A 14270-nucleotide genomic window follows, 5' to 3' on the forward strand; every position below is an offset into this window, starting at 1 on the left:
AAATAAATTCATCATTGGGAGGTGCTTGTAGTACAACAACCTGCTAAATTTTCTAGGATAGCTTTTAAGTCCTTTTGGAAGTTTCTCATCGGTGCCTTTAAAACCTTCATGAACATCAATTATATCATTAGTGAACAAAAGATAGTATCCAAATTTAATTTTTATATGAAAACCTACATTAGATGGAATGACATTACTTCGATGATTCATTCTTTTGTATTCCAACTTCCATATGTGAGGTGTCATTCTTTGTGGCTTTGACATTGTCTCTTCTTTCCCATTGAAAATATGTTTTCTGACAATTTGATACTTATGATTTCTGTGGAGAAAGTGTCTATGCTCATCAAACACCTACTTTCCTAAACTTTTTAAATGTCAAGATTTCATCTTTGGACCACAAATTGGACATGCAAATTTTACCTTTTTTGAAGACCTACAAGATCGTGTATAAGTGGATGATATGTGTAGTGTAAGATTCATAGTTATAATTATCACACGCAACTTAAACATACAATGAGAAATATGCATTAACAATTTTACATAGAAAAAAATTGTGTTAGTCCAGTGGCATCATGTATAGTCCATACAACATTGCACGGAATTGAAATTGCCTTTCACCAATTGGTCTAGAGATGTCGCACATTGTGACTGAATTCCATAACTCCAATAACTCATCAATCAAGGGCTCAATATATTCATTCATATTTTTCACTTGGTACTTACCTAGTTGAATGAATATAAACAAAACATAATTATTATGGTCAATTTGGTATTGTATTTATAAATTAATTTAGATGACTACTAAATGGAAAAATACCTGGTACAATCATTGCCAACATTACGTGCTCCCTCTTTATGAACATCCAAGGAGGAATATTATTGTTAATAACAAAAATAGGTCAGACCGAGTAAATAGATCTTATCTCTCCAAATGGATTGGCACCCTCTGCTTCCAATGAAAGCTTCAAATTATGAGGTTCTTATTTGAATATTGGCCCCCTATCTTCTATGTACTTGAATGTAGAACCATTCGCAGGCACTCACATAATGTCATCTTCACTTCTATTGCATGCATGGTAATCCATAAATTGTGTCAAGCTAGTACAATTGAATAATCATTATAGGCATGGAATAATGGGAATGTACCGAAAAACCTTGTAAGGCAACTTTTTTCATTATTTGATCTTATCCATATCTACTAATGTGACAATTAGGGAATTATATTGCAAATTCATGTTATATAATATGATCATTGGGACATGCATGTATTGTTTGACACTATTCCAATATCTTTCACAATGGTTGATAATTCTTGGTGAGAGTGAGCTAGAATGTTTAATGGTGGTAAGAAACACTCACCTGTAAACCTATGGAAAAAATATTGATATTAATATAAAGAACATTAATGGTACACTAAAATAGAAGATGACAAAAATGACACTATACCTTAGCACACATGAGATTGCTACATTAAATATACCATTCATAACCTTGAAGTTTACCAGCAATAATATAGCAGAGAGAAGTGTTGTTTGGGAGCCTTGGTACAAGGGCTTGTATGCCTTTTCAATTGCAGGAATATCAAGGTTGTCTTCATTGTCATCATTAGATGCATGACTATCATCATCTTCATCATTTTCATTAGTTGTGCCAGTAGCATCTTCTACAATCCTATTCTTTGGCACATTATTAGCTGCACCAATACCAACATATTCAATTATGTTCTCTACCTCATGATCATCTTCCATGGGAGCATTACCTTCTGCTTTGATATTCACACCTCCATGTTCCACCAATTCGAAATTCACATTCACCAAAGGACAAAAATCCTTTCCCCTTCAATGTGATCATGTTGCCTACAATGTCTTTGAGCTATTGTGATTAGAATCCTTCAATTCTTTATGCCCTTGCATTTTTTGCAAGGACAATAACATTATCCATCACCATTTCTTTTGAACTGAGATCACAATCTAGTAATTGTCAACTTATTTTGTTCTAGGTACATATTGTTAGGCATCGACTTTGTTTAGAAGCAAATATTCAAGCTATAAAATTATAACAAATATAAACATACAAGCATTAGTAGTTTGTTGTATATAATCAATAATAATTAAATAATTAAATATTACTATATCTTTAGTACGTATGGCATCTAAACAAATCAAATAAATTAAAAAATATAAATATTGGCTTTGATTTTGAACGATATAGCATTAGCATTGATTCTAGACTTCATTCAACTTGGTAGAAAGCTTTTGAACTTTACATCCATGAGGAAAGGCCAGAGAAAGTGCATACTACATTGTGACAATCCATGCTACCTAACTATTTCCAAGGCTACCTAACTATGTCCAAGGTGTCTGCACACTAGAGGCATACTCTGCCTATAGGTTGCCTACATACCCGTATACATGGGATCAAGACCCTTGAACTACTCACTCTGATGAATATGTAGTTCTAGTTTCTAATTGTTTTGATGTAGTTGTATTCCTATAACCACTAGTGAGCTTTACTCACCTAATACGGCTCTTCGGCATCATACACCCCCTCGAGTGAATTAGGAAGTTCTCTATAATTACAATCTTATAATACCCTAGTGCAACATTTATTTTGTAGTTTATAATTAATATAGGGTTAACCTATATACGTCCTAACTCACTCCTTATATAGTTATGTTTTAAAGCTTGTGACAATAATCAATGGGTATAAATAGAGTAGTCATGTTAATACTAGTTGGGAACCATTCATTGTTCATTTTATTGTACCTAATCTAATGACAGTTCTATAGGAATTTGTAATCAACCCAGCTAATCGCCAACTAGACCGATTGACTTATATATGTCCTACCTCATTCCTTATATAACTATGTTTAAAAGCTTGTGTCCATGCTACCTGTTGAGTGACTTTTATTTTATATTTATGTACACACACACACACACATGTTTATATATGTATATACATACATACATACGTATACATCAATCAAAAGGGCAGAGCAAAAAAATCCTAAATCTTGGTCCAAGGGCCCTAGGTCCTAAATAAGGTGGTCAAACCCTAGGTGGGATAGTATAGAAGGTGATCAATAAGCATCCAATTTGACACAAGATAAGTTAGACAATCTCAAACATGCATTTAGGCAAGTTGTTTACATATTGTAATAAGGTTATAGGCAAGTCAAAGGTTGGTCAATGATTGGTCAAAAATCTCCATTTTTATGTTTTTAATCTTTTTGCATATTGTGGTATAGTTTTGAAGGCATGTGGAATCTTTTAATTTGAAGTTTGTGTAAAAATTGTAAAAAATGCAAAAATTGCAGTAAAAGTTGTCAAACAACTTTTTGCAATTTTTATTACAATCTGGAAATGTAACAGTCAAATCATTATTTTGATCAAATATGGAAGGATGAAGTTGTAAGGTCAAGATTTATGACCTATAAATTGATTATCTTCAACCTAGTCTGGGGTTGGAATAGTATTGTATGGATTTGGAATGAAATAGCAATCCTTTTGGTGGGAAAATCCTTACTCTTGCTAATCTGGTCTTCATCCCACCGTAACATATACATACATACATGTATACACACATACATATACATACATACATATATATATACACATACATACTACATACATCTGTATATGCAATTTTATCACCTTGTTTAACTAACTTTACTTTCAAATGAAATTCAAGGAACTAAAATATTGGAACCATACAAAGGAATCATGGAGGAAAGTCCAAATTAGAACCAATATTTGTAGTCTAATAGGTTCAATAAATTAAAACTAAGATACAAAAGAAAGTCATGTGGTTCAATGCATAGCTAAATTTATGTCTGGCCTTTTGGAAGTGATTTGGGGTAGAGCAATTTGATGAGAGAGACCCAAAAGAGAGGAAAAGTGAGAGCTCCTTCTTCAACTGGTGGTGTTTTGGTTTATGCAATGGTTTATTTGTATTGGTTCCTGTGATCATGACATTCAAGAAAACGTTGAGTGGGGTTTGGGTTTTGCTCTTCTAGCTGTGACCATGGCTATTGCTCTTACTATATTCCTCTTCAGAACAAAGATGCACTGGCATAAAATACCTTGTACCAATCTAGTAACTTAGATTGTCCAAGTTTTTGTTGCAAAAATTTGCAAGTGGAATATATATGTCATTCTAAAGAAGGCTATTTATGTGGTATTCAAGGATTAAGGATGATATCATATCAATATAAGCTTGATATCAATATGTCATATCATATATTTTATCAAATTTATTTGTAAATTTGTCATATCAATATAAGCTTGATATCAGGACTACAGCCATGAGTTTTTAAGTTTATATCTTGAGTAATGTAGAATTGGATGAAGCCCTCCATAGATGTCAACAAAGTGTACATTGTAGTCAAGGGACAACAAAGATCAAAATAGGTGCCATAAATGTATTCTAGTAATAATAATGTGCACCTAACATGATACTAAGTAGCATTTTTTATTGAAAAGCATAATTATATTAGATGTGAGATACTCTAATATATTCAAAGAACAGATACATTCTCATTTGTAGTTCCTTATTACTTATGCCTAACTGATTTCATCCTATTGTTATCCCAAAAGACATGAGTAAATTATGAGAATGAGGTCTGATATGAAGTTAAAACAAATTCTATAAATGAATATAGACCTCGATAAATGGTGACGAAAGGATAAAATCTAGCTATCTTCCTTGGATCTGAAGGTTGTAATTAGATTTTAATCATTATAAAAAAATCCAACAAGAGATCAAGATCATGTCTTATTGATAAATGGTCATAATGAGACCTACAATCAATTGTAAAGACTTCTAGAGGTCCAAAAATTAGAATTTTTAGTTATGGTGAAGGTCTGAAATTTAGCTCTATCATTGGTAATTATTTGAATTTGAATCACCTTGATGGAAGTTACTTGAAATTGGGTTCCAAAGGACTGATGTGTGGCCACTAGAGTTCTGTTAGCTAGACTTTTCAAAAGATAAATAGTAGGGACTGATCTTTGTCACCTTCAACAAAAAAGAAATTGAAACAAACTCCATAATTCTGCTATGAATAATTTAAACCCTTGGATTTTACATGTATTTTTATTTAGAAATGATATTTAGTTTATGGTGAATGGTGAGGTTTGATTCTTGTAGCTTTTATGTTGAATATGTTTTGTGTTATACTAATTTAACATTTAGGATGAACTTAAACTATGCCAATTAATCCATATTAGTGTTGGTTTCTCATTTACGACCACAATTGACTGCATTAGTTCTTTTGATTGAATGCCTCTTTGGATTTAGTAGTCTTATGAGGAGTATAATAAATGCACCTTAAAATTTCACCCTTTTCTTCTATCCTTGGTAGTGATTCCTCTTATTGTTAGCATGTTGTTCATAAAATAGAATATTATAGCATCTAGGATGGTCAAGATTTGGAAGTTACTAGAATTAGCAACAAAAGAAGTAGGGAGTATTGAAGTTGAAGCTACTACACTTGATCATGGTAATTCTAGTAGCACGGTTGATAGCCTTAACTAGTGAACTAACTTTTTTGGTTTGACAACCAAATGTTAATCTAGATGCAAGACTGTGGGATACTTCTCTAGAAAGTGACAAATAGTGCACTAGAGAAAATGTCACAAGTAAGATTATCAACCATAGATAGAAACACTAAATTTGATTTCTAATTTCATTCAAGATAGAGGAAGTTAAATCTTTTGACGTGAGTATACAAGAGGCAAGAAAGTTTAGTTCTCGATCTCAAAGGTTGGGTTCTTCTATAAGTATTTTCTTTATGAGTGATTGATTTGTGGAAGATTCATTCTAAATCAATGATCAAAGATCAAGGTTTCTAATGCAACTCAATACATCATTTTTGGTATTTTGGATGTGTTCACCTATTTAGGCTTGCAAGAGTTATTTTATGGTCAGATGCTTGACTCAATTAGAAGCTGTAATGCCTACCCCTAGTTTAGCTTTATTTTTCTTGTAGGCTTCCAGGAGTAAGCCTAAGTCTAGGGGGAGTGGATGTAATTTCTACCCCTAGTTGACTTTTTTGACTATATTGCCGAACTCTTTTAGGCCAGCTTTATGTTTAAGCTTGATGATTAGTGACATTATTTTCCAGATTGTTGGATATTATTTCATACTCAGTTGATTATATGATGAGTTACCTTGGTACTAGTTATTTCAATTATTTTAGGATTATTTTGATGATGATATATATGTTCATTTAATGGCTTTCAATGATTTCATGATTATAGTTAGAGGAATGATTTATATGTAGTTTCTATGGTTACTTACCCCATACTTGAAAGTGTATGGTGTACGTGTATGTCTTCTTTATATTTGACGTTTCTGATGTGGTTGAGGAAGTGAGTCATAGTCACTTGTTATTCAGGGTCTACACGATGTACCACTTCCTACCATTGCCTATTTAGTTTAGAATACATGTGTTTGTACATTGATAGTAGGGACCCCCAGGCGATGATCTCGTGGATTTTATGCAAATTTGTAGGTACTAGGTATCGACTTCCCTAAATTGTCGGGATGAGCGAACCCTATCACAATATTTCAATGGTATAAGTGGGGAGATAACTCTCGAGTCCAAATTCTAACTTAAGCCAATTTTCCTAGAAAATAGGACAAGTATTTGAGTTAGTTTCACTTTTCCAAATTTGTCAAATGACATGAATTCGTGACTTTGACCTTGGAGTTTGACTTTATTCATTAGCTTCAGTTGAGGTATCGTATTTGGTTTTGTGGGTCTGTGATGATTTTCTGTTTTGACTAAATCATATTAAAGGATAAATTAATGATTTAATTTAATGGAAATTTTATAAAGAAATTCAATATTTAATTATATTTAATTATTTGGGAAATTAATAAAATAAAATAATTAAATTAAAAATAATTATTAAAGTTCTAATTTAGGCATATTTATATTTTTTTAATTTAATAATAATTATTTAAGAGTTTTATTTTAATAATGGACTCTAAATAATATTATTAGTTGAATTAATAAATATATTATTAAAAATGTTTGGTGAATTAGTTAAATAAAAGAATGAAATTTAAAGATAAAGTTATAGTTCTATTGTATATAGTTATATTTATTTAATTTAATTATAATTATTTAGGAGTTTTATTTTAATAATAAGCTCTAAATAATCTTATAAGTAAATTAATAAATATATTATTAAAAACATCTCAAAAATCAATTAAAAAGAGAAAGCTAATTATTTAAATTAAGATATTTTGTAATTCAATATCTAAAAGAGTTGTGCATGAAAAGGTGAAAAGGTAATAAGGTAATAAATAGTAATTGATCAACAAATTCCCTCACGTGATTGCACAATCATAGCCCCAAATCAGGGAGAACTCGTTATCAAAGATCTGGAGCTCATTTTACAAGGACACAGCTTTTGGAGGAGCAATTTCAAAGAGGAAGGTCTTCACACGGGGGGGGGAAGAGAGAGAGAGGGAGGAATAGTTGTGTGTTTTATGCGTCTATCATTTTAGCATCAAATCCAGGTAGGATCTCATGGTTTATTTATACAGTGGTTTTTTGTTCTTTAAATTTTTGTCTTCTCTATGTTTGTTGTGTTTCTATTTTTAGAATTCCTCTGGGTTGAAACCCTTGTTTGCATATTTATAGTTCTTTGTGTTCAAAGACATCTGTGAATGAATTTGGTAACTAGAGAAATGTAAATTGAAACCCTATTCTTGTATATCTAAATCTTGTGCTTGAAAGTGAAAGTGAAAACATGAAATCAATAAGTGATAATTAAACCGTTGCATTTTCAAAACATAACGAATTGAGAAAATGAGTTTTGTATGTGCTTTTTTATGACACATGATTTTACAGTTGGGTGTTGGGTTGACTTGGTACTTTGACCAAATCAAGATGTTTACCAAAGGCTCGAGAGTTCTATTTTATGATGTCATGATGATGTTTTGATCATGATCTTTTATACTCAACCATGGTAATGTGTCTTGTATGCTCTATGAGGAGTTTTGATCTATTGATTGTTATTGCTTTCTAGTGTTCTTGTGTGAAACTAAGTTGAATTTTGTGACCTGTCTGATTTAACCTTTGAGTCTTTGATCAGTTATTTTTGGATTGCTTTACAATTGCTTGTATAGGACTAAGGTGTTTGTATGAATTTTTCTTGGTGATGTCTTGTTATGACATGGATTGGTTTATGTGTACTTGATTTTTGATCAATCATGTTATAATGATTGCATTAGTGAAAACTGTGATTCTTTGATTTGTACTTTTTCGAGCTTAGGGTAGGTTATCTGTATGTCATGTTGGGAACTAGCTTACAATGGAGGTTGAGGCCCTAAAGATTTTGATGGGTAACATATTGTAGGTTATTTAATAAGTGATAACATTTCATTAAATGGGTTTAAATTGAATTAATAAGATATTGGTGCCACACAAAGTCACCAGGGAGTTGGAGGATTAAAAGACTAGCCGGGTAACCTTAGAGCTAACTCGTTAGTATGCCTTGTAAGTAGGAAAGGATACTAGTGTCATGTAGAGTCACTAGGGTGGCAGAGGATTAAAATATTAGCCAGGTAACCTTAGAGTTGGCTCATGTGATGACACTTGCCAACATGCATAATAAATTCCCTACATGTTTGTATTGCCTCTGGGATTAGTTGATACCCTTTGAGATAGTTTGCTTTCAAGTGATTCCTTGAAACTAGATGTTGGATTTGAATTTTGAGTTTATTATTTGATTTGGGACTTGAGTTTATCTACTCAACATGGTGGGAGTGGACCTCTTTGGGTTCCACGAGGTTGGTAGTAGTGATTTTTCTTGTACCATTGAGATCTGATTGTCAAATGTCATTACTAGATGTGTTTGTGCAAATGTTCCTTTCTATCTGATCTTGTATTTCTATGATGGATGGTTGTACTTTAGTGTATTGTATTTGATTTCATAGATCTTATGAGATGATGTTATCTATTTCATGATGTATATTATTATAGCCTTTCATACCATATGACTTGTATAATGGATGATTGTGCATTCTTATTATTGCCAAGTGCAATTCGAGATAATTGTATATTGTTTAAATGGAATTTGCACTTGTAGTTATTCTTTAATATGGATGTGTTATATATTGGTTTTAGTATTAATTAAAATTAAATGTGATTGAACATCATAAGACCCCGAAGAATTGTAATCTATTTTATAGTACGTGCTTATGTGTATGTTAATACTTCCACTATATTATATTTGTTGTTGTTAAGTTATTATGTTTCAAAAAAAAATGTTTGGCAAACTTAGTGAAACTTTAGGTTAATTTCTTTTGGGTTCCTTGATGGGCCATTATAGAAGCCTTGGGATGGCCCTCTATTTGAGCATTTTTGGAGTTGGTAGCTTCCTCAACAACATTGTTATTTCTATTATCGAGGAACTTGATAGTATAATTACGGGACTAAACTAGTTTAAATACAACTTAAATAGAGCTCATTTGGACTACATGTACTAGCTTTTGGGTGCAATCAATGCACTCTTCTTATGTATCTATATCTCTTTTGCCAGGAGCTTCATTTACAAGCAAGAAGAAAGAAATGTTTGGAAAGATGAAGAGATATCCTAATCATTAAACATCACTCACAGAAATATTCTATGATGGTCTCTTCAACTTTGTCAGATATTGTTATATAAGTACATAAAGACTCCATAATTTAAGAAATCAAGAGGAAAGTCTACCTTCATTTCAAATCCTCATTCTGTGATTTTTTATAGACAACATAAGTTTTCTATCCCTTGTTTAGAACTATGTGTATAGAACATATATACACCATGCTTCAATAAATGAAGAAGAAACTCTACTCTCATTTCTAAACCTTGTTTTGAAAGCTTTTGTATTGTATGCAACAACAAAAGAAAGCATAAAAGTTTAGACTTGTATATTATCAACTAGCTGCATAGAATATGGATGAATTAGGTCTACAAATACATATTGTTGCCCTGACTTTGACTTCGTTGACAGTAAATTCAACTAATGTAGCACAAGATGACCAATTGTAATTATGATACAACTCAAATAAAACTAAGGACTTTTTGACAAAGTGTATCAAACACAATTCTTTCTTCCCATGAAAGTGGTTGGGTCAAAATTCCTTAGGCATTGTTGGAAGGAAGATTAGGATAGCTGAATGAGTATCACAGATTGAGTTTTTTATGTTAAGAGCTTCTTAAGGCTAAGCAAATGACTGCATTGAAAATCCTTGGCCTTTACCTTATATTCTTCTTGCAAGAATATTATAGCTAATATATAAATTTTTTTGTGGGAAAAATGAAACATGTTGTATGTAGAGATTCTTTCTAGCATAGATTGGGATTCTCATATTCCAATACTACGAAAGGCAATAATTCCAATCATACACAATCTTGTATGGGTGATGTGCTCCTTGCTATTATACTACCTTAAATTACAACCTTGTAACACTCTATTTAATTTTTTTTTGAAAATAAAAAATCACAAACCTTAATTTTGGGCTCTTTTACATTGTTCTTGAATCTCATATACTCATTTGAGATCATGCTCATTATTATAAAGATTCACTCTTTATTCGCGTTCAAACATGTTCAGTAAGAAAATGAGAGTGGACACAGATGATTTGTCCATGGCTTAGTAGCCGCTTCATGACCACAATAGAGAAATTATTTGTTGACTGCTTGAGCTCCATTATTAGACTTTAAACTTATATAACAACTCCCCTAAAGTTTTATAAAAATTGTTTCAATTTTTTTTCATGGTAGTGGACCCAAAACTTCAAAATTGCTCCTCCTTTGCAGATCACAATTTATATGAAAGATAAAAAGGCTGAGATCTAATAAAAATATGGAGATTGAGGTAATTTGTTAAAACCTTCAATGTTTTGATAAAATTGTGAAAAGTGTGTTAAAATTGTCAATGGAGGACGAGACCAACAAAAAAAATCCCTAAAGGCAGTTGCAGGGGTGGAATTAAGCTATCAAAATCTCTTTCTTATTTCTTCCAAACCCTAATATATTTTAAATTTATTCTTCTATTTGATCAGAGTAGTATTATTCATAATTTTAAATTTATAATTCTTTCCCTCCAACGTTTTGACAAAATGACACCAACAAATAACTCAAAGCACAAAACTCGCCACTGCACAATAAATGCTTGACCAAAACTCAAATATGGCCACCATGGTGTAAATAGGAAATGAAATAGATGTAATTTAACCCTTACCTTTAAATGCAACTATAATTTAACTCTTACATTTAAACAGCGTTGTAAAACTCTTCTCGAAGCCTCCCACACACCCACACTTTGCCATGTAAACAAATGAAGTTTCATTTTTTTTTAATATCCCGATGACGTCAAAATTTAGATGCCAAACTTAACTTTTGTCAAAAAATTGATGTTATCAGGATCATTTTTTTAATAAATGAGTTTGACAAGACAAATTGGCTTGCCGTAAAAAATGACCCTCAAATGTACTATTGAAGGAGAACTAAGTAGAACAAATTGATGATCAAGCAGAGTTTGAGCAAAGTGAAAGTGTAAAGAAGTGAATCATCCAAATAAAGATCAAATAGAGATCAAAGAAGGAAGAAGAAGAGTATAACAAAGACTTGCACAAGCAAGCTAGTGTCAAATCTTATAGACCATTCAACTATTACTTTCTTACCATTGTAGTAAAAAAATCTCTTAACCAAATGGACCTAACAAGTCTATGAAATTCTCTATGGTAACATCAATTAGTGATGTTTGTAAGTCCTTTAGAGAAAGTCACCCTTTAGATAAGATCAAGGAGGGATAAGGTTTAGATGATCTTTATCTTAAAACCCTCTAACTAGGTCACACAAAAAATGAGCACGTAAACCTTTAACAAGGTTGGCTCCTAACATAGCTCACTTGAGAAGAGTGAAAATTATTTCGGTTGTTGGTCTTAGGTTATTTTTTATTTACAACATTTTCATGTTAAATCATGGTGCCAATTATGTGAATGTTTTTATGTTGCAAGTTATTTTTTCAAGGTATTAACTTTATATTGCAATTCAGTAATCACTAGGTAAAAGCCAAATTATATTTCTGATACTTGGTTTAAGTAATAAACCAAAGTATAGGTTTTATTTAATTATTAATTTGACTATAGTCAATTAATTGAATTAATTAACTAAGGAAAGAGCATACAATACAATAGTAAATTATGAGCCTCTCATTTGGGAGGTCTTGGGTTTGAATCTAGTTGATCCTAACACATAACTGTAACAAATCTAAAAAAATAAATAATAAAATAATCTCTTGGCTTTGGCCCATTACCTATAATTTTTTTTTAATTATTTAGCTAAGGGATGACATAAATTATTTAAATATAAAAAATTTAGTCAATTAATACCTTAAGAGATGACTAAATAGGATTACTAAAATTGTGTAATTAGATTTAGGTATCTACATTTTGCCTATTTTTGACATAGTGTTTGGAAAATACTATATCAAAGAAGTTTGAAAAAAATGACACAAATAAGATTTTTAAAGCAATGAAGTTGCTCTAATCTTGAACAGAAAGAGGAAAGACCAGACTGTGTGATGCTCCCTCAAAAAGTCATTGTGAAGCGTACTCCCCTTAATACCACAACAAATAAGATAAACCTAACAACACAAATCAAGAGAGAGAAAAATATGGGCTTCTTATTATCACCACAAATGCAGAATTGTAGAAATACAATATACAAACCCCCATGGGTGCCTTTCTTATACTAGTTTGCAAGATAGAGCTGCGAGTATCACCCAAAATTGCTTTAGTGTCCACAAAGTTATAATAGCTTTTTGCACATCATATACCCTGCCATATTAGCTTTTAGACATGTCCTTTTTTTAGTAAGCATAATGATGAGTTCCTCCTGTTGGTGTAAATAAGTATTTACTTATTACACTTACTTAAGTTTTACTTAAGTTAATGCATTATTTAATTATTTTGCATTATTTTATTATTATTTTAGGTGACACTTAGGAGTTTGTGAACTCTCATTGAGTTACGCAACTCTAATTATGCACATGGTGTCTACAACACAAGAGTATGCATTATTCACTAAGTTGTCATGATAACAACACAGTTTTTCGCACTCCTCATTTAGCACATGTTGTCTACTCCACTGATTTGCGTGCTACACCCTTGTAGTCTTATCCTCACATCATCGCACTTAATCCCGTGCTTAACAGAGGATAATCCATATCTGGTGGACATGTGCTTGGTTGTATGACATATCATGATGCTGACTTCTATGCATTCTAGAAGCTCTCTTGAGGCTTTATATTCAGGCACTCCTAGTGTACTCTGGCATCCAATTATTGAATGAATATCGTCATTCTAATCATACTTTGCCTATTTTGGTCTACTATGTGCTTGTGTTGAGTTCTTCAGTTCTTGGGTGAATTTTGGCCTAAGCCAAATTCTTACATGGTACTAGAGCCAATGAGGATTCTCATCACATAGCCATTCGAGACCGTTCATGCTTCAGCACCTCGACACCAATCTAGAGGATCTGCAAAAATTGGTAGCATCTAGAGCCAAATTTGACCTCTCTGTTGCATTCGGAGCATCGATCCGATAAAGATTGACTATAAATTCGCCTATCTTGGGTGAAAGTTGATCGTGAGGAAAAAAATTTTTGCAAACTGGCACCCAAAGGCACCGATTTGCAAATTGGGTGTGATATAATTTGATCTGATTATTTTATTTTATTTTCAAATCTGTCTCTATATTTTCTAAATTTGGCATTTTTCAAAAAAACTTATACATCATTGGCAGAGAAAATTTTTGGCAGAGCCGAGCTATCAACCCCTAGTCTACATATTTGGTGAATTATTTTATTTGCAGGGTTTATTCTTAAATTTTGGCGTAGGAGACCATAGACATCCTAATGGACATCCTTTGTTTCGTAGTTTGCGGCACTTTGGTCTTAAACCCTGCCGAGTCTTCAAAACCCATGAATGTGGGATAATTCGCAGGTTCTCGATGGTGAAATTCATTTTTCGACACTCGTGAAGTATATATTCTGCTATTGCCTTCACTACTGAGACACGTTCATAGCATGACATGCAAAAAATTTCAAATAGCCCGCGCAGAGGTTGCAGACCGCCCGTAAGCGACATTAATCGACAACACCTGCTTACAGAGCAAGCCATGCAGCCATCATTAATTAGCCTGAGCATCTGATAGTGGAAGAACATGCCAATTCATCCATCCTAGTTAGTGCCCTATCACAGAC

Source organism: Cupressus sempervirens, chromosome 2 (assembly GCF_028749045.1).
Source record: "Cupressus sempervirens isolate cs-2001-9-10 chromosome 2, ASM2874904v1, whole genome shotgun sequence".
Classification (NCBI taxonomy): domain Eukaryota; kingdom Viridiplantae; phylum Streptophyta; class Pinopsida; order Cupressales; family Cupressaceae; genus Cupressus; species Cupressus sempervirens.